Genomic DNA, 23,561 nt, shown 5'->3' with positions numbered 1-23,561 from the left:
AGGAGGAGAAAGAAGTGTAGTCCAGCTTTATGATGTGCCCAAAAGAGGAGCATCAAAATATTTTAAACAGCCCTAATGACACAGATTAGCCCAAAAATTGTTCTTGTCGCTGTGGTCATTAAATGCAACTATTTGTATCTTTTTCATCATCAACTCTGTTGTTATTTATTAAATCAAGATATTCCTGTGATGTGGCCCATTCTTCCATTTTATTGGCTATTAACTTAATTGGAGCATCAGGACCACAATTCTTAAGAATACAATTATTTCCAGACAAATGTAGTATCTGAGTTACTCTAATTTCTTTCTTTCATGTATTTTCTGACCTTATATCAATAAGATCACATGAATTACCATCCTGAGTGAGATCCATGGTCATTCCAGCCAAAAATCCTATCTTTAACAAAAAATGAGTCACTTACATTATTTCTCCATTGTTCTTAAAGACAAAAATGATAGAACTATTATAAGAATTGCTATTTTAAAAATACCTGATTCTATTTAGTGTGCATGAAGATGTACACTCACCAAAAATCAAATATTTCTTTCTCAAATTTCAACAGATACCAATGACAATTAGTATTAAATGTTTTAAAATTTAGGGGTTTTGTTTGTTTGTTTGTTTGTTTTTTGAGACGGAGTCTCACCCTGTCTCCCAGGCTGGAGTGCAATGGCGTGATCTTGGCTCACTGCAACCTCTGCCTCTCAGGTTCAAACAATTCTCCTGCCTTAGCCTCCCGTGTAGCTGGGATTATTTTCCAAAACATTTTTGAAAGTAATAATAAAAAAGTAGTTACTTTTAAAAAAAAGAAAAAAAGTAAAACAATGAAACTTTAATGATTTTATTTACTCAATTTTGTAATTCCAGATCAGAAAATGATGAACTTTATTTTTAGAATCACAGTATTTTAAAGCAGTTCTTCAAAGACCATACAACTCAACCTGATCCTTTTATAAGTGGGGAAACTGAAACCTGAGAAATATACTAATAAACCGATAGACTAAATTCTTGTCTCTATAATATTAAATTCTATAGAGGGAGATATTAAACAATTTAATTACAATAATATGTATGATGTACCTGGAAGGTAGTAAGTACTCAATAAACATTACTTGCTATTATTACAGTTATCTTTTGAAGGTAGTCCCCTATTCCAATTTTTCTCTCAATATTTAATTACCAGGCATTCTTAATATATACATTTAGCTCTTGATCAAATAGTTCCAGATCTATAGAGCTTTTCAAGACACTTAGAAGGCTTTCTTGTTGTGTTTCTGAAATATGTTGGCAAAACTTAGATATTGGTGACCATAATTTGTCATAGTTTCTTTCCATTGAAAAAAAAAGAATTATGGCTTGACCAAAATAGTAGTTTTGATTGATTTTCTTATTTAATGCCACAGATTTTTGCTTAAAATATCTTTCACATTGAAATACAGACTTAAATACAATATATTCCTTAGAAACACCAAATTTATGTCGCACTTAACTAACATCACCAAATTTCAAAAATTAAGATACTGTGATAGTTGTTTTTATCAATGTACTGATATATCTTTTAAGGTTTAGCTTTCCTACTTATATTTAAAATTGGTAGATGTCATTTGCCAAAGAGGCTGGCTGATAATTAGATTTGGAATAACACATGACTTTTGCATCTTATTATCTTTATTATAAATTGTCAAAGAGTGTAGGACATGCATAAAGAAGCAGTAATGCAAATGTTAGGCACAATCCATTTTATAAAATAAAGATCCAATATACCTGTGAAATATAAGATGAGAAGAAATAAATTTAAGGTAATGTTTGCAAGATAATACCTGATGTAATATTCTATACTCTGAAAAGAATGGTAGCATTGTTATATTTCACTGCAGCAAAAGCTTTCTTAAGAAAAAAAACAGACTGCCTCTGGTAGTGTTTAAAATTGTATAACATTAGTTTTTGACCATAAAAAATTAATTTGTATAAATTATTCCAGTGGAAACCAATAAAGCTGTGAATATAATGCAGAAAGAGAAAGAACAGTAAACAACCTGTTATTGTTCTGAGTAGAAAAACTCCCTGTTTCTTATTGAAATGTTGCAAATGACTGACAATACTATTAAATGTTTCCTTTTCGTTGAGTCAATATTCAACATTTTTTTGAGAATAAGTTGTTTTCAGAAAGACATATAAACTGAGAGAAAATCATAAAGGCTTAATAAATTATATGAAATTTGCTATTTCAGTTAGATCACTAAAACAAAATCTTGACTATCTATGTCTATCTCTCTGTATGTATGATTTTGATTCTCACATTCTTAAGGATTCCTAACATATATTTACATATGTGTATATGTAAGAAATTTAGATTTATGTAAGTATATAAATAAATATGTATATTTTGATAGGGACTGCCAAGTTGCCCTCCTAGGTGGTGAACCAACTCACACCTTTACAAATTAATGAAGAATAGTGCCCAATTTCTTGGCTATGAATTGTCAGACATAGAATTTTGCCATTTTTTATGGGAGTAAAGTGATATCTGACTTCTCTTAGTATTACTCAGATGAAACATCTTTTCCTATTGTTTCAAACTATTTGTATTACTTTTTCTATAAACACTTGATATTCCTTGCCCAATTTTGTGGTTGTTTTGTTGACTTGTTAGTCCTTTACTTCTTCATTTTGAAAAATTCTCTAGATTTTGGGGAGATTACCACTTATAAGTGGCAAAAGTTTTTTTCTTATTTTTCTTTTGAGTTTGATTGCATTAAGTTTCTTCTTGTGAAGAAATTTATCATTTTTGTGTTGCCAAGTTCATTAACCATTTTTTGTGGTTTATAGATTTTTGTATCACTGTTACAAAATTACTCAAGAGACTGTAAAGAATTCTGCTAGGTTTTTCATAATTTTGTTTTCATTTTTAACATTTAAATCGTTTATCTATTTTGAATTTATCTTGGTTGAGTAAGTGAGGGTTGGATTTTATTTTTTTCCTGAGTATCAATTGTCCCAACAATTGCTAGTTTTATTTTTTCCCATTGATTTTCTGTGTCATTATTTTTACATAATAAAATGCCATATGTATTTGAGTTTTTTTTTTTTTACTTTCTCTTGTTCTGTTGTTCTCTTTTTCTGTTCATAAATGAGTCGTGACAGTGCGTTTTAATCTGGTAAGGCTGCTCCCCTCCTGCCATTGCTCTTCTTTTGCAGAACTTTTTTGGATATTCTTATTTATATTTTCTTGACATTCAAACTTTAGAAAAACCTTGTGTATTTATGAAAAATAAAATTTTACTGGGATTGCTTTTATTTATAAATTAAATTGAAACAGTTTATGTCCTTGTGATGTTGAGTCTTTCTCTCCAAAAACACAGTATGTCATCCCACTTACCTTCATTTTCTTTCATGTTTGTAAAGATGGTTTTACATTCTTCTTTCTTTTTCCTTCTCTTTCTTTGAGCATTTTTGTTAAGTTTATTGCTCTGCATTTGATTATTTGTTGCTATCATGAATTGGTCTTCATCAGTGTCTTATAACAGATTATTGTTTACGTGTAATCAAGGCTATTAATTTATGTGTGCTGATACTGGCATCTTACTAAATAACTTATGGTTGTATTAAATTTGTACTTGATTTTCATGAGCTTCCCAAGCATATGAGACATCATCCGCAAATATAGTGATAGTTTCCCCTCTTCTTACCAATTTTAATATCTCTAATTTTGTCCTCTTGTGAATTGTAACTATTCACTGAGTGAAGTATTATTTAATAGTTGATAGTGGCCATCCTTGCCTTGTTTCCAACTTTAGTGAAAATGCCTCTGTTATTCTCCCATTGAGCCTGATACTCTCTCTGTGACTGAAATAGATTTGTTTATCAGGTTATATAACTTTTCATTGATTACTATTCTGAGAATTAATTTTTATTTGTCAAGAATGCATGTTGAATTTGGTCAAATACCATTTTAGTATCAATGAAGGGAGGAATATTCTTTTTCTCTTTAGACTAATTAATATAATAAAAATAGTTGAATAGATTTAATAATATTGACCTGATTTTGTGTTCTAGGAATAAATTCCCCTTGGTCATGATATATTTTTCTTGTAATGTGCTGACGTCTTCTGATTAATAAATTTTATTATTTTAACATTGAAATGCATGAGTTAAAATGTTCTGTAGCATATGTTTTTCTGAAATCATTGATGATTTTAGCTATACATGGTTCAAATAGGATTTGGATATACTTTTTTTATATGCCTTGGCACATTTTAGTAACACTGGAATTATATATTTAAATATTTATCCTGATCTATGGCAGAGGGTTCCTGGTGGGAGTTCCCTCATCGGTTAAAATGTTCTGCTTTCTTCATCATTTTTTCTTTCTATACCTTTTCTAAGCTACTATACTAGTTCTTTCATTAATACATGATATTCGGTGAGTCAGGTTTGAAGATATCCATCTACTGTCAAAGGAGCCAGGTTATTTTATAGGTTCACCAAGTTTTTGGCTGCCACAAAATAAGAAGGCTTCCTGAAAGCACTGCTGCTTGGCATACTTCTTGTAGTAACCCTGCCACCATCTGCTTTTTGAAGCTAAACTAGGTGTGTGGTAGGGTGTGTGTGGGTAGGGATTGTGGTTCTGCTCCCACTCAGTGCCCCCATGCCTCTCTTATTACCACTAAGGCTTTAACCCCCTGGATGGGCCCCTCGCCATGAGGAAGTGTACTTGTGCTCTTCCTCCATGGATCTGCTGCAGCTGCACTCTCTTTGCAGGGATCTCTTCTAAGCTACCCTCATTTTCCTTCTGTTGGCTCCTATGATGAATTAGTAGCAGCTTTGGCAACCTTTTATATTTTATGGTGTCTTTCTTCTAGTTTCATTAATAATATTTTAAATATTTTAAAGATATTTTAATATATATAATAAAAAGATATTTTAATAATAATATTTTAAAGATAGAACTTTAACAACCCATATGAATTGGCATTGATGGTCTATGACTCTGACATTCGTCAATCTTTTTGTAGAAATAAGAAGTATTAGGCCTATTAGTGGCCTGAAACTCCTATCATTATGAAGTTTAGTAGAGAATTGTTTTTCTATTTATTATGCTATTTATCATACCTAAGGAATACTTCAGCCAAGTAGGTATACATTTATTTGACGATAAGCAAATATGATTTATTTAAACATTAGATTCTCTTTAACACAAATTGTAGGCAATCAATAACTTTTTAAAGCACTTCTTTATTCAGCAAAAGTACTTACTATAGTACTTACTGTAACACTCATAAAATATACAACTCCTATCACACCTTTGGATTATCATGTATTTTACTATATCTTATTTGTTTCTGATTATGTCAAGAATACATTACTATGTAAAGAGAGCAGCAGTTGTATCATATTTCATTCCATTGACAATTATATTCAATGAATATAATCATTAAGTATAATTTAAAAATGCCACCCAACCAATGCATCAAGTTAGACCAGTCTTACATATTTAATAATTTTATTCTAAGGCGCTATATATATATATATATATATATGCATGGAATTTCACCAAAATTATGTAGAAGCTTTCCCTAAATTCTCTAAAATTTAATCTCTTTAAGTACTGAAAATTTGTCATTGAAGAATTTTCTGATAACAATTTTTAAAGATTTATTTTACTTTATTTTTATGCTATTGTTTCCCAAGGCACAGTGTAACTATTCCCTAACAAACTGTAGTTTGGTTAGGCTTCAAGTTTAGTTTTAGGTTTGATTTTCCTCTTATGCCTAACAAGTAATGGAAATATTTATCTTTAAAATTTTCTGTATGTGAAGCGCAAAGCCACGCAAAGCCAAGTTATGGATAAAATGAAGTTAATATTTAAATTTTAAAATACACATTTACGACTTACTCTCAAATACGGCACTGACATTTAGCCATATTATATGCTAGAGGAAAATGTGTGGAAATCTTTTAGAAGTTATTAGCAATTTAGTGCAGTGTTCAAAAGATCAGACTCTGGAATCATACTACTTGGACTTGAATCTTGTCTCTACCACATAATAGCTGTTTTGACTTTAAGCAAATTATTAAAGTTCTGCTGCTTAATTTCCTCATCCATAAAATAGTCTCTTCCACAATTTGTTCAAAACGAACTGTTGTGAAGATAAAGTGAGTTAATATAATAAAGTGCTTAAAACAATGCCTGGTAGCCGTTATAATTTCAGTACAATCCCTTCAGAAAATTGTTGGAAGACCAGATTATGAATAACTGACCTATTTGAAGTGTAGCATAGTATTCACAGATATTTAAAAGCTAACCATAAGATTAAAAGAAACAAATGGATCTGATTAAAGACTTCCTGTCACAAAGGATTTTTTGGAAGAAGGGAGAAAAGATGTTCCAGATATTTAACACAGAGCAAAATTATTTAGCTGAAAGCATTAGATTTGTCAGTGCTTCAAAGCCTCCCCAAATTAGCTTATTGACCTTCAATATTATTTTAATTAATTTATCAAAAAGTAATCCAAATAACATATTGGACAGCATTAATGCTTTGACAAGGGCATAATAGCAAAGAATAGTACTCAGAGGATAATATAAAAGCCTGAAGTGCACGAGAAAAAAAATTCCAGAGCCAATCATACTATGTTCTGACTGTATTAAATCACAATGTTTACCTAGATAAGAGAGGGGAATGTATAACTAGCTCAAAATATGCTGATATCAGATATGAAATGCATCTAGTGTAGATAAGCAGAGAATTTCATTTACATTACAAGAAACTAGACATTTATTCGTCATAATTTTACTAAAATACTATGCAAGGCTTAAGTTGCCACACTTCCAAAAGGACATAAAAGACCTAAGAAAGCTCGAAAAAGAGGAATGAAAAGTTAAGAAACCTTTAGTAAAGAAGCCCTAGGAAGAAAGTTAAGGATTAGGGTAGTTAGCCTAAAAAGTAGAGGCCAAGATCAGTATCATCCTCCCTTTTAGAATATGGTGGGATTTTATAAAAATGGCACTAAGTAGTTATTATCTTTATAGAAAAGATAGCTAGCTTCCGCTTTAAGACCACTAACTTACTAGGAAAAGCTTTTTGTTTTGATGAAGATTTTCTATCCAGAAAATAAGGATATTATCTCATTTACCACTGACCTCTCAGAATTATTATACACATAACACGCAATTTGCAATAAAAGTGCTAAGTAGTTTTGAAGTAAAAGCACTAAGGGATGTTATCATTGCTGTCATTGATAGCGTTATGGAATAACAGTAATTCTTAGGGAACCAACTTAATTAAAGACAGAATTTCAATTAGATCTAAGAACAAACTTGCTGATTATCACTGTGGTAAATGTGAAAATGAGATTCTGTGGGGAGAAATAAATGCCATCTTCATTCTCAGAGACCTTTCAAAACAAAAAGAAAACCATCATCCTAGGTTATTTTAAATAGCTATCTGCATAAGAAAAAGGGGGCAGGTAGAACAAAATCCTTTGAGTCTTTTTAGCAGTTCTGAGATAATGTAATCATGAATGCCACCTGAAGTGACAACTACTAGGAAAAGATAAAAGCCTGTAAAAATCATTGATCCTATGAAGAGTGGAGCAGGATATTTAACCATGTATACAATCTGTATTAGATTAGGTTCTCCAGAGAACAGAACCAATAGGAGATTTCAAAAAGAGAGAGAGAGAGAGATTGATTTACTATGGGGAATTGGCTCACATTATTGTGAAGGATGCAGTCAGCAAGCTAGAGACCCAGGAGAGTTGCTAGTATAGTTCCAGCCCAAATCTGAAGGTCTGACAACCGGGAGAGCCAATGGTGTAAGTTCCAATTCGAGTCCAAGTTTAAAGAGAAGATCAACATCCCAACTCAGAAACAGGCAGGCGAGATAAAGAATACTTTCTTGTTCAGCCTTTTATTCTATTCAGGTCTTAACAGATTGGATGTGGTTCACGCACATTGGAGGAGGGTAATTTGCTTTACTCAGTTTACCAATTCAAATGTTAATTTCATCCAAAAACGCCTTCACAGATCCATCCAGAAATAATGTTAACCAACTGTCTGGGCACCATGTGGCCTAGGCAAGTTGATACATAAAATTAACAATCACTAAATCTGTTTTTTTTTAATTTAGTTTTCAAAATTTATTACTACTTAATAGTTATTAAATCCCCATAGTAGGATTTCATAATATTGGGTTAAGGGTGTTAAATTTTAACTTGTGATCTGGAAATGAGTGCTACTTGCTAATGTTATTATTTAATTGCTGCAGTATTCATTGGCTTGCTTTATACCTTGGAAACATTTTTCAAATTGATGCATGTAAAAATATTGCATGTTCAATCGTGTTTCCATTTATGTCTATTATAATCAGGGTAAAATTTCCTCCAAAATGAAAATAACATGACATTTAAAAAATAAAAATCTACATTCAACATCTAATAGATTTCCAATGTCAGATTTCTGACATTAATTATAAATAACATCTACCTCTAGCAAAATGAGTCTTTGTTTACTTTATGCATTTATTCAAGATTTATATTTGTCAGATTTCAAAGGATTTGAGAGAGTCCTTAGTAAGCTAAGAGTAAAGGAAACATTTAAGGATAAAAGAGAACTGCATTCTGAAAGCATTAATTCACTTACTCCATTCAGAAAATATTTATTTAATGTCTACCAATCATTGTAATGGGATCTTAGGGATATGAAGGTGAATAAAGCATAGTTCTTCCCTTGGAGAAACTCAAAACTCTCTTGCTGATCCATAAACAAGTAATTTAAAGTTCTCCAATAAATATTTGTGTAAGGGCTAATGTATGTGAGAAAGGCACCAATAAATGTGCATATGAAGTGCTATGGGACCTTTGAGACAGGTATTTTAGGCATTCAAGACACACATGTTCTTAAAATGGAGCTTAAGTATTAGACAACAGAAACATACAGTTTTAATGCATGGAATAGACCTTCTTAATTACATTCCTGCTAACTCCCTAGACACCAAATGGCTCAAGCAAACCAGGTTGCTCACTGTTTCTGTCTTACTCCTTACTTTCCTCCCTCTTCATGAAATAACATGAATGAAAAAACTCACTGCCTTCTGAGGTCAGACAAAATAGGATTCAAATTACATGGATCTTGCTGAGCTTCAGTTTCCTTACTTTAAAAATGTGGATGATAACTTATCTCTTTGAATTTTTTCGATGACAAGAAATAGTAAGAGTAAATGTACTTGGCATTTTTAAGCATTCAGTAATTGGTAGTTATTATTATTATTCAGATGCTTTCATGCCATACTCTGAACTGGGCTACCCTATCACCAATGCCACCTCATAAAATTATTTCTGCTTTTGAAGCTCTATATTTCATGTCAAACTTATTTCTCATTTACTCTTTCTTCTAATGTGATTGATCCTCTGCTACATAGAAAGGTTTTAAATTATATATATATTGTACACTTGCCAGTAAATGTATTTTCTAAGTTAAGTAAAACTAGCCTAGAAAGAACAAAAGAAAAAAAAAGGAAAGAAAAGCTGTGTCAAGAAAATATTGTGATCTACCAAAATTTGCCCAACCAATTAGAGACAGAAGTATGAGGCTGGAGCTGGGCTTCCTGATGGTTAGTATACATGCTGTTGTCTTTAGGGAAGATGGTTGCTTATCTTTACAGACAAAATTTATCCTCAATCCTTCACTTTCCCAGTCCATGTTAGGAATTATCCAAATGGGTAATAAGTCCAATTAATTATAGAAAACACTTATTATAATATTTCTAGGGATTACTAAGTGTTCTGTGTGTGTGTACTCATTCAGTCTTCAAAGAATCTTGTGAGGTAGACATTAATACTATACCCTTATTTATAAGTGAGGAAATTGAGTCACAGAGAGTTTATGTTACATTTTCAAGGTCTTGCTGATAGTAAGTGGCAGAACTAGGATTCAAACCCAGCCTTGATGGTTTTAACCACCCAGTATACTCCCTCTTATTTTTTATATATTTTGATATACTCATTTAAAGTATATAAATACTAAAATATTCCATACCAATTACCAGTTAAGCTTATCTCATTGGGAATTGTTCTTCCTCAACCTTGGCAGGAGTGTATCTTTGTATGATCAGTCCATGCCACTTGTTCAAGTAATTCTCAGAACTTTCTAAATGCAAAGAAGCTCCTCTGTTCATGACAAATATTAAAAAAGAGAGCAGAAATCATATTCTACCCCTGTTATCTTACTTTCATTTGCATCTGATACAGATTTTTGGGAGTCATTAGACATCTTTATCAAAAATGTCCAATCCTCTTTCTGAACCTATGATATCATTGTACCTCCTGGATCCTGATGTCGGTATGGACACCAGGGTTGGTTTGGGCAGCGAAACGTGAGTAGCAATCATGTGCGTTGCCTGTGGGAGAACGCATGAAAAGCCAGTGCAAGATTCTCCACATCCCCTTCCCACTGCAGAAGTGATCATACAAGCACTGGTTGACCTAAAGCCTGAGTCCCAGAATAACCATGAAGAGCAGAGGCCTAGTGGCACATCACAGTGACACACTGAGTGAGCAAGGAATAAATACTTCTTGAGTTAAGCCCCTGAGATGTTTGTGATTGCTACCAAAACCGAGCTGTTTCTGTGTCTTTCAAGGATCAGTTATCATTAGAGATCCTTCATATGGTTTATGTTTAACAAAAATAGTTTAATTTAGAATAGTTCTCAAATCTCGTGGTATTGTTTGACTCAAATTTTATGCTTTGTGAGTTTTCACAACATATGTTTTCTATAAATGTAAAGCATGAAAATATTTCCTAGGTGTTAAAACAGCTTTTAGAGTTCTAATTAGCACTGAAATTGCCTATAATTTCGCTTGTAGGGATGCTCCCTGAGAAATTTGAAGTTATTCATAATTACACATATGGTAGTGTCATTAATGTTCTGTTTTTGTTATTGTTGCTTCGAGTTGTTGTGAATGTTTTGTTCACTCTTCTTTTTTATTTGTAGACTACTGGACATAAGGTGCCTCAACAAAGTATTTTTGAAAATATTTTAATACAACTCTTCATTAAGTTTTCAACTACAACATTTCCTTCCCACTATTATACTAGCTGTTCACTATAAAGGTTACAGATAGTATGTGTATGTATTCATCACAGTCTCTAAATAACTGTATTTTGACAAGTCCTTAGGAAACTTTACCAAGGACTGTATTAGTCTTTGAATCATTCTAGCTTGGATTATTCTTGAATTTCATTTTTATAATGATCAAGCCCTTGATTATTCAAACTCACAGAAGGAAACAGCATGCTACATAAATTCAAAACCAGAACTGATCCAAGATATTAATATTTGGCTCTGAAAATTATTATCTAACGTTTTATTAAGGAAGCATCTTACATTTCAGACTTACAGAAAGTCACAAAAATATACTAAGAAATTACCATATACCCTCACCTAGCTTTACTGAAAGTTTAACATCTTATATAACATCCCTACAGTTTCCAAAACCAAGAACATAGCTGGCCACAATGGCACCCACCTGAAGTTCCAGCTGTTCAGGAGGCTGAGGCAGAAGGACTGCTTGAGCCAGCCTGGGCCAACATAGCAAGAACCCCCTGTTTCTTATAAAGCTCTTCTTGGCCAGGCGCTGTGGCTCATGCCTGTAATCCCAGCACTTTGGGAGGCCAAGGCAGGTGGATCACAAGTTAAGGAGTTTGAGACCAGCCTGGTCAACATGGCAAAACCCCATCTCTACTAAAAATACAAAAATGTGGTGAATGCCTGTAATCTCAGCTACTCAGGAGGCTGAGGCAGGAGAATCGCTTGAACCTGGGAGGCAGAGGTTGCAGTGAGCGGAGATCGTGCCATTGCACTCCAGCCTGGGGGACAAGAGCAAGACTCCGTCTCAAAAAAAAAAAGCTTTTCTTAAATTTAAAAACCAGAAAACCAGAAAAGTAATACTGATACACTATTATTAATTAATCTAAAGAAGTTATTTCAATTTTGCCAATTCCTACTAATATGCTTTTTGGGCGCCAAGATTCAAACTGGACAGAATACATTTAGCTGTCGTGTCTCCTGGGTCTCCTTTCATCTGGGACAGCTTTTTTTTTTCTCTCTCTCTCTTTCATGACTGACACTTTTGAAAATAGTTACTCTGTATAGACAGCCTCTCCATTTGGGGCTGTCTGACATTTTCCTCATGATTAAATCCAGGTTATGTATTTTTTTATAAGAATGCCAGAGACGTGATGTCGTGCCTTTCTAAGTGCATTATATCAAGAGACATGATGTTGTTATATCTCATTACTGTTGATGTGAACTTTGATCACCAAAACAACATACTGTCTTCTAGATTTCTCCACTACACAGTTGTTCTTATTCAACCAAAGATATTTTTAAATGGTTTCACATGCCTTCTCTCCCACCTTTCTTTTTTTCCCTCTTTCCCAAACATCATGTGAAGTGGTGATAGTAGAAAATTAGAAAGACACTAATTAAGCTGATGGATTCCCAGTATTAATTCTCCAACACATTTTGTATTTTTCAGAATAATGACTTACTCTGAATAAAAAACTCCATTTTATAGGAAAGGTCTACATTAATATGTTCTTCTAAAAGTTGTCCTGGGTAATTTTGCCAAAGGACACATTTAATATCTTCTTAAAATCTTGGTCCTTTGTAGGGACATGGATGAAACTGGAAATCATCATTCTCAGTAAACTATCGCAAGGTCAAAAAACCAAACACCGCCCATGTTCTCACTCATAGGTGGGAATTGAACAATGAGAACACAAGGACACAGGAAGGGGAACATCACACTCCAGGGACTGTTGTGGGGTGGGGGGAGCGGGGAGCCATAGCATTAGGAGATACACCTAATGTTAAATGACAAGTTAATGGGTGTAGCACACCAGCATGGCACATGGATACATATGTGACAAACCTGCACATTCTGTGCGTGTACCCTAAAACTTAAAGTACAATAAAAAAAAAAAAATCTTGGTCCTAAATATATCCCATTCCCAAAGCAGCCATATAGTAAAGAATGAAGGAAAATATAATTGTATTTTGCTCCATTCTGGACCTTAAAGCTTTCAGAATACTTTTATAATTATATATATTTTTTAGTTATTTCATTAACAAATAATTACATGAAGGCAATCACATGCTGTGCAACGTAGAAATTCACTATAAATTCCTTGTATCTACTTAAATACCCTTTTCCTTTGATTTTCCTTTTCTACTAAAGCAGTACATACTTGGTCTCAAACCAATCTTCAATGCCTGAATAATTTAAAGAAAGTACCTTGAAAGCGGAATCACTTAGAATCCAATATACATTTGGCAGTGCAAGATGAAAGATTCAAATTTTATACTTGGATAACTTGAGTGTGACTGAGCTCGATCCAAGGTTCACAGAGGCCAGAGCAGTGATCTCACACCTCTCAGAAAATGGGCAATTAATGGCACTTAGGCTGACTGCAGCTAGAATACAGTCCGACAAGAGGAAAAGTCATGTGGTTTGCAGCCATGAAGCATGATGTCGAAGAATGCCTACAGGGACCAGAATGGGCTAGAGCACTCTCTTGTACTCAGTATCATGGGCAAGGAGTGGGAGATGGATGGAGGAGTTGACAATTGTATTAGACAGTCTTCACGTGAGATCCTCAGCTTAGAGCTCACTCTGCCTAATTAATAAGGGAATAAAACAGCAAGTGGATTTTGAGCACAATGACTAAAAGTTGCCTAACTTCTTCCTCTAAATAATTCCATTTAAGTAACTATGTCTTAATACATTATTTTGAGCTAAAAAAGAATTAAAGCATAAAAGTTTTGACTTAAATATTTAAAACTAATAATGAATTATATTTACTTCATGCTTAATGTTTTATATAGCACTCTCATACTTAATATCTTGCTTAATCCTCTCATCTCCCATGCGAGTTAAAACTTTGCCCCCATTTTAAAGATAAGGAAGCTGAATCCTGGACAGACTATAAGTGGCTCGTGTAGATACATAGCCAGAATAAGATGGTGGCAGAAAAAACTAAAATTATCATGAATTTTGCACATACATTTTAGCAGTGAAAGAATTTTTTTCTAACTCAATGGAGGTTGGAGACACTACCTTTGTAGGCAAGTAAAATTTGGTATTTTACATTCTGGATTATTTTGGAAACTTAAATACTGATGCAAGACTCCTTAGCCCATCTTAAAAAAAGAAAATTAGCAATTCTATTCACCCCCTATGGATTTTTATGGATAACAAAGTTTGGTTAACTTCATTGTCTGGAAATTAAATTATACAATTCAAAAATCAAATGTTATTAACTCATCAAGCATCAACGCTTTTAATAAAATTGTGATTGGCAGAAAATATTTGAAATACATAAGAACAGTACAGATGTATATAACTTGCCCTCCCTTAAAGATTCCTTTAGAAGGTGATTAGGTCATGAGGGCTCTACCATCATGGATGGGATTCATTCCCATATAATAAAGACCTGAAAGAGCCTGTCTGTCCCTTTCACCCTGTGAGGGTACATAGAAGTTGCCATCTTTGAAGAAGAAAGCGAGCACTCACCAGACATTGAATGTGCTAGGCCTTGGTCTTGGACTTCCCAGACTTAAGAACTGTGAGCAATAAATTTCTGTTGTTTTTAAATTATCCAGTCTTAAGTATTCTGTTATAGCAGCCCAAACTGACTAATACAGATGGCTTTCAAAATTGATTCAGAATAAAGACTGATAATAGCAAATGGGGTGAGTGACCAGGATTTGGTGTTTGCACTGGGAAGGGTAATTGCAGAACTAGAAGAAATGCAGTAAAAAGAGCATTTCCTTTGAGTATGAGCAAATCAGAACATTAACAGAATTAGAAGCAACTGAGCATTCCCTCATTTTGCAGATAGGGAAGCTGAGGCACAGGTAATTAAAATGACTCTTTGCTGAGGTTACACAACCTGTGAACTGGACTGGAACTTGATCCTCTGATTTCAAGTTCGATGTGATTTGCATGCCACCACTCTGCATCTTTGACCATGTTTTTTAGCTATGTTATGCATAGAAAGTCTTCTGGACATAGCGTGTGACTCTACTAATTACATATAATGCTAATTTGCTGTTTACTAAATATGACGTGATTCTGTTGAAGTCCTACAAATGACAAAGTTTTATATATATATATATATATATATATATATATATATATATATATGATGAATTACTTTCCAAAAGTACTAAATAGATAGCATTAAAATAATTCTATAAACTGAATGAATGTTATGTCCTCCACCCTAAATTTGTATGTTGAAGCTCTAACCTCCAATGTGATGATATCTTGAAGCCCTAACCTCCGATATGATGATACTTCCTTTGGGAAGTAAGTAAGTTTAGTTATGAGGGTGGGGTCATGAGGATGGGGCCTGCATGATGGGATCTGTGTCCTTATAAGAAGAGAAAGAAATACAAGGGCACTCTCTCTCTCCACTGCATGAAGCTACAGCAAGAAGATGGCCATCTGTAAGCCAGGGAGAGAGACCTCTCCAGACACCAGATCTGCTGGCACCTCCATTTTAGACGTCCCAGCCTCCAGAACTGTGAGACATGCATGTGTGTTGTTTAAGGCGGCACGCAGTCTATGGTATTTTGCTATGCAAAATAGGCCTAATACAAACAGGAAGATTGAATGAAACACTCAACAATGTGTTACACATTTAATTATACTCTAGGGACTAGAGTGAGAAGGCTGAGCAAACTAAGGCTCTCTCTTGATAGGTACATCTTCCAATAGAACAGACACATAAACAAAACTCACTAATATAATGTAATAATAAAGGCAAATTAGAGTTATCCAGACTATTAAAGAGCAGAGCTAGGAGACATCAGGGAGCTGACAGTAGTGGCAGTGGAAGATGGAGCCAACAATATTTAAAAGAAAAAAAAAAAGTGGCCAGGCACAGTGGATCATGCGTGTAATCCCAGCACTTTGGGAGGCTGAGGTGGGAGGATCATGAGGTCAGCAGTTCAAGACCAGCCTGACCAACATGGTGAAACCCATCTCTACTAAAAATACAAAAATTAGTCAGGAGTGGTGGTGTGTGCCTGTAATCCCAGCTACTCAGGAGGCTGAGGCAGGAGAACTGCTTGAACCCAGGAGGCAGAGGTTGCAGCGAGCTGAGATCATGCCTACGCGACAGAGTGAGACTCTGTCTCAAAAAAAAAAAAAAAGTGTTCTGAAGCTTTGAACTTCTGAGTTTGGAATCTAAAAATATATTGTGTGCTTGCAACAAAACAGAATGGTGATGGGATGGACCGACGAACACTAGAAACACAAGTAGAAGCTATATAATTTATTTGATAAAAAAGGATGTGGAAACTGGAACATAAAATTTACACAAATAGGAGATGATGAGATAGTAACCACTTCTCACATCGTCATAAGGACAAAACATGCTGATGAAAACATCTACGCAGTCTAAGGATTCTACAAGTTAAAGAAGTTCATCTTTTCTATATTTGTCATGGAGTTTCAGTGACTTCTTGCCCAGTTCTCCATCTAATTGTAATTGACCATTGGGAAGACTGGCTAAATTCCTGCATATACCCTACAGTAAAGCAACCCCAGTACATCTCTGAGTTTTTAATCGTGAGAGTGGATGAATCAAAGGTAAATTTCATAGGCACAACATCCCTTAGCAAACACAGGCTTCAGGCCTGCCTAAAGTCTGTTTCACATATGTAGCCACTGATTCTCACATTCTCACATTTATTCAATTTTCCTTTGGGTGATGATCAATCTATGCAAAGCCATCCTATTTAATTTAATGGGAGCAAGATGACTTTAGGCTGTGAATTAAGATGGGTGAGAAGTTAAAACCTTAGGTGGAATAAGGTTAACTTCTGAGAGCACATTGGTAGGATGCAAAAATCTTACCGGAAAAACAAAAACATGATTAAGAGTGTGTGTGTTTGGTAGGGTACAGGTAACACCAGAAGTAGGTGTCAGATCTCATCTGTACAAGCATTAGAAGTAGATCAAGACATATAATCTCAGTTTAATGTTGATAGACCAATTTTGGAAATGGAGGCAGGTTCCTTCACCAGATGTCTTCCCCCATGAAATAACTTGCTTAAGAAGAGTTTCATCTCTAGGTTTATACCTGGAGGTTCGCCTTCACCTATCCTAAAGGTATGATCTGCCAAAGCTGGCAAGGGCAAATGATCAGATTGGCAGTAAATTGCTGAATGGCTGCCTAGGCACAGGGGAAGAAAAGCAGACCTCCTTTGAGAGTGCTGAGAAAGGAAGGCAGAAGTCATTGGCTCTGAGGTCTGGATTGTTTGATGTTTATGAGATAAATCATCATAAGTGATAAAATGGATGGAGAAGAAAGGATAGTTGAGGGATTAGACATTTAAATGAGGTTAAAGTTCAGCCAAGACAGAGGAAAAGAGTTGAAAGAAGATAGGAAAATACAGTTTGAAAATGAAATTTCAGAGATGAAGATGAGGGATAGGCAGAGAGGGGCAGAAGGAACATGGGTAAACAAATTATTATCAGATTTTAGTGTAATGTGGTTATTGGCTGAATGCTCCATCCTCATCCTGCTTCCTCCAAACTAACTCCATCCACAGACTGATTGCTTTAAATGGCAAAACCAGTAGAGGATCCAAAGGCATGACACCACTACCTACTACTTTCCTAGAGTTCTAGCTACATGATTTTGTAATAATACATCCTTAGGAAAGCTTCCACAACAGATCCATATACTCTTTAGCCCCAGACTGTAATAATTAATGACTGCATTAGTGAAAAAGCAAAATGTTTGACTATCGCTTTAGAGAATATTGGCATATAATCAAAAAGCATCTGAGGTACTATTTGGATATACAAGACAAATCTAATTATTTTCCTTGTTCAGCTTATAAAAAACAAAACAAGCAAAACAGCAAACAAAAGCAATACTCTGGCTCTAACTGTGAATTAGCATGAATGACTTTATGATTATACATTTTTCTCATGTAAAGAATTTTTGTTTTGATGTCCCTAAATGCTTCAAAATATATTGCATTCTGTGGTTACTCTGCAAATCTAATAAACAAGAAGCCTTTCCCCTATGACTTCCAAGATACCTTCCTTAATTTTCACCATGTTTATGTTAAAACTTATTGCTATTGTATTCTTCACAGAACAAGCATTGTCATTTGCAAACTTTCTGGAAAATGAATTGTCATTTGCAAACTGTTTTGACATGAAAGATGGAGTACATTTTTCCATATAAATCTTTTTCTTAGGAGAATTTTAGGAGCTGCAGAAGCAGTCTACCTGTGGTAAGGCAAGGAAGATCTCTATCCAAAAATCCCATTTGAATCCTGGCCTTACTTCCTACAAACTGCTGTTATACCTCTATCAGCTTTTACAAAGTAGACCACAGAATGCAATACATTTTGAAACATTCAACATCATCAAAATATAAGTGCTTTATGCAGAAAATTTAGGCAAATTATTTATCTTTGCCTCCATTTTCTCATACATAAAATTGAGATGATTATGGTATTTAACTCATACTGTTTTGTGAGGATAATGAGTTAAATCACATAAAGTGCTTTAACAGTGCTTGGCATGCAGTAGGTATTCAATAAAATTAACTAAAAATGCTGTCTCTAATAATAGCTTCCATATATAGAAGACTTCCTCAATGTAAGGTACCATGCTGGGAGTTTTCATATATTAGGCTATTAATCTTTATTACAATCATTAGTTAAAAAATATTATCCCCATTTTGTATATGAGAAAATGAAGGCTTAGAATAGTCATGTAACTCACCAAACCCCACATAGCTGGTGAGGGACTGAGTTGGGATTTGAATCTTGTTCTCTGAGACTCCAAAGTCAATTCTCTTAACCCCTATGCTATACTTGCCTTCCTTAGGGTGTGAACCCATAAGAACCCTTCTCATTTACATCTTCAAAGAAAACAAACCTAGAGTTGATTATAGTAGCTTTTAAAACTGTAGTTGATTACAAGTTAAAGTATGAAAAACTTGCAAGACAAATACTACTAGCAGGCAAACCTGCGCACACTGTCTCAAATAAGCTCTTTATATTCCTGGGTGGATAAGTTGTTTTTGTTTTTGTTTTGTTTGTTTTTTACTTTTTACCTGAGTAGATTTAATTGTGTAAGGGTTAAAAAGATATAGAGAGAAAGTGAAAATGTCTTCTACATTCCACAGGATCATCATTTTTTTGACACTCTGACTTTAAAAATGAGCCCAGGAAATTAGCCTATGGACAAGTGACCTTGTGGAACTGTATCTAATTCATACAAGCCTCAGGCCATAAGGCCCTGTTAGCCTTTCCAAGCATTTCACATGTGCCTTACACAAACCAATTCCATGTAAATCTGGGGGCAGTGAGGGCGGAGAAGAACCAGCAAGTAGGACTTTTCAAAGATGAACAGAAACTATGGATTTGTCTATGTGTATGTTTGTGTGTGTACACATACGTGTGTATTTGCACATATATGTACATGTCTGGTTGGGTCATCTCTTTCTCATCGCAGACCTAGTCTTTAAGGGATACACAGTGAGAAGGTTTCCATGAAATACTCACCACCACCTATGAACATGTAAAATTCTGTCTGAAGCCTGAGAGCAAATGAACCACTGCCTTTTGGTTCATGTGGGTATGTAGGATATAAGAAATGCTTTCAACCCATGTTATGGAAACCCTTCAATTTGCAGATGAAAAATAGGAGGCTCAGGGATGTTTAGAGCCTTGTTAAAATTATTTGGCTAGTAGACTGTCATGCTAAAAATTGAACTCAGTTTTTATTATCACTCTAATCATGTGCTTTTCTTACTGAACCATGTTGCCATTTTAGTTCAATGGGAAGAACAAAGAGCAATGACTTTTAAAACTATAAATCAACAAGAACGTTTGTGAAATCATGTGTTGATGACCAATGGATTTCTCAATAAAGTCAACTCTGAATATAATTTTAAAAAGAAGGGCTACAAAATAATGTAGATATTTGTAAGTAAATCCTCCCAACCAAAATCACAAAATGATGGCATAGGAAATATGGGCACAATAATATCTTTTTGTTCAGACAAAAATATCTTGAATTACATAATTTTAAATTCAAATTTTTTTTACTATTATCTTATCAGTCTTTTTATACAGCTTGTGTTTAGACATAAGCGTGATGTGTGCAGCAGTTCATAGAAACCGTGTTAGAAAAGCACATAGAAACATCATTCAAGATTTTTCTTTTTACATATCTCTTTGAAGTATGACTAATTCTGCACACAACTTCTCCCCACCTGGCTTCATTTAAATTGCAAATAAATAAAGAACAAGATGATACATTTCCCAAAGTTCATAACATATGCTAGATGACCTGCTAAACATCAAAAGATAATGGAAGTAAATATCTATTACTTAAGCTTCAAGCATGTTTTTATTTTGTGTCAAAATATCATATGATTCCTCAAATACTCGGAGATCTAAAAAAGGTACTTAAGAAGCACCACCATCACGATGGTGAACCAACTGTCCCTGTCGCCCAGAACTGAGAGTTTTCCTAGGATTCAGGACTTTCAGAGCTAAAATTTAGATAGTCTCAGGTTGATCACCCTACAGTCATCCTAAACGTGTAGGTTCACAAGCCCCTTAGGAACTGTTGTTGATCCCATGGAGAGCTAATCCAGACCACTCTTAACGGCACAGTTGGTTCTCATGGAGACCGTAAGTTATTTTCCATCTTTCTGGGTCAGGATTTTATGGAATCTGTTAACTGTGAATCTAGTCATTGATTCTGTACTGGACCTGCCTAAATGAGTGACTGTAAGTATGCATGTCTGCATGCTCTAGTTTTGAAAGAAATGGGAAGTAATTCTGAAACAGGAGGCCTAAAACAACTGGAAAAAGTTGTACATCGTTTTCTAATACTTTCTGGTTAGGCTTTCACCAGCAGTAGCAATCATCAGTAGCTTTTTTCAGGCAATTTACTTTCTTCTCTCCTGAACTACTAGCCTAGTGAATCTCTATGAAACCCTTTCATTTTTCTGATTCTAGAATGCTTTGTTACAGAAAGCAATAGCAAGAGGGAAGTACAGCTTAGGGAGTAAATGTGGTAAACTGGGGCATGGAGGTATACAGATTTTCAGGGCCTGACATTTTTAAATACATTGCCAAAGCTCACCAAGCATATTTCCTTTCCACCATTAATAATTACTTGGCACTGAAGAAATGCATGCTGATAGAGCACTTTATGGTATGATATTTTATTATCTCTGTCTTGAAAAATTATAGCCACTGATAATCTAATAGAGAGAAGAAACTCACTTCATTAATTTATTATAGCCCAGAATCCTGGGCAGGGTGTTTGATTACAGAGAATATTCCTTTATTTCTGCCAAATTAAAAAGCTGGCACAACACAATAGATGATGTAAAGCTTTTGGTTAAATGCCTTCCGGATTCCATTTTCCAAAAGATCTACCAAGAATTTGCAGTTTAAGCTTTTCTTGCCATTTTTATATTTGCTTGGTTTCTCCTGATTTATTATTACTTTAATAACAAGCTCACACTGACTCTATTAGATATTGTTGTCTTTGTCTACATGGTGCTATACAGTCAGAGACCTAGGCCCTGACCCTGTCAGTACTGCTAATCCTTGAGTCTGTGACCTTGTGCATAGCACCTCATCACACTGGGCTTCTGTTTCTTTATCTGTGAGATGGAGCATTTGGACTAAGGTCTCCTCCAGGCTTAATATCTTATGATTCATTTTGGATTAAAAGTTGAGGAAAAATAAGTGTGAAGTATTTTTTTCAGAGACTTTAACAAAAGGAACATATCTAAGTTTTGTTAAATTCCAATTAAAGAATGAGTTATCTGATCCAGTCTTCAGTTTGCAGTGTACAGTATGTAGAGCCCAGGAGCTATTATGATGGATGCTGCAGAAATGCTTATTGTATTCACAGACTATTCCTGATGGAAAGAAAACATCTGGAGGATTTCTGCAAAGGCGAGGATTCACTCATAAATGACCCTTTTGCTTTTGGACAGGGTTGTGCATTATTTTGTCTGCCCTACTTTGAGAGAGTTTCACCATCTGTCTAATGTTAGCAATTATTTGTTTTCCTAATTAATTGATATAATCTATTTTTTTAAAATATAATTACATCATGTCAATTTAAGAAAAAGGATGTAGCTACATGCTGTTGTACATGGTGCATGAAAATGGAATCAGAAAAGCAGTATGTTAGGGCTGATAGGGGCCTTAGAGATCAATTATTCCAACTCCCTCATTTTGTAGATGAGGAAAAACACTCAGCTCATTGTTAGCAAAGCAGGAAACCTGTATCTTTTGATTCCTATCGTATCTTTCTCATTCATGGTAGTACATTTCTTGTGATATTTAAAATTCTTCAATTTCAAAATGAGAGTGAAACTGGAAAAATCACTTTATTGCACAGAGAAGTTTCATGGGGTCACAGCTGAGAAGCCAATCATTTTACAAGGTTTATAACAACAACAAAAAAAGTTCTCATTTTTTTATCCCAACTTTTAAATTTTTATTGTCATAATTTACATTTTTATATTGCATCTTTTTTAAAATTATACTTTAAGTTTTGGGAAACATGTGCAGAATGTGCCAGTTTGTTGCATAGGTATACATGTGCCATGGTGGTTTGCTGCATCCATCAACCCATCATCTACATTAGGTATTTCTCCTAATGCTATCCTTCCCCTAACCCCCTCACCCCCCGACAGGCCCTAGTGTATGATGTTCCCCTCCCTGTGTCCATGTGTTCTGATTCAACTCCCTCTTATGAGTGAGAACATGTGGTATTTGGTTTTCTGTTCTGTGTTAGTTTGCTGAGAATGATGGTTTCCAGCTTCATCCATGTCCCTGCAAAGTTCATGAACTGATTATTTTTTATGGCTGCATAGTATTCCATGTTGTATATGTGTCACATTTTCTTTATCCAGTCTATCATTAATGGGCATTTGGGTTGGATACAAATCTTTGCTATTGTAAATAGTGCTGCAATAAACATACATGTGCATGGGTCTTTATAGTAGAATTATTTATAATCCTTTGCATATATACCCAGTAATGGGATTGCTGGGTCAAATGCTATTGCTGGTTTTAGATCCTTGAGGGATCATCACACTGTTTTCCACAAAGGTTGAACTAATTTACATTCCCACCAACAGTGTAAAGGCATTCTTATTTCTCCACATCCTCACCAGCATCTGTTGTTTCCTGACTTTTTAATGATCACCAGTCTAACTAGCATGAGATGGTATCTCATTGTGGTTTTGGTTTGCATTTCTCTAATGACCAGTGATTATGAGCTTTTTTTTCATATGTTTTTTGGCCACATAATGTCTTCTTTTGTGAAGTGTCTGTTCATATCCTTCACCCACTTTTTGATGGGGTTGTTTGTTTCATTCTTGTAAATTTGTTTAATTTCCTTGTAGATTCTGGATATTAGCCCTTTGTCAGATGGATAGATTGCAAAAATTTTCTCCCATTCTATAGGTTTCCTGTTC

General features: G+C 34.5%; 1 protein-coding gene across 1 annotated transcript in view; it reads left to right on the top strand.

Annotated features, from left to right (window-relative positions):
- BANK1 (B cell scaffold protein with ankyrin repeats 1) overlaps nt 1–23,561 on the top strand; it is a 286,830-nt gene that overhangs the window by 174,692 nt on the left and 88,577 nt on the right. The window lies entirely within an intron of this gene.

This window comes from Hylobates moloch, unplaced genomic scaffold (assembly GCF_009828535.3).
Source record: "Hylobates moloch isolate HMO894 unplaced genomic scaffold, HMol_V3 SCAFFOLD_2, whole genome shotgun sequence".
NCBI lineage: Eukaryota > Metazoa > Chordata > Mammalia > Primates > Hylobatidae > Hylobates > Hylobates moloch.
This window is presented reverse-complemented; position numbering and strand designations above follow the sequence as displayed.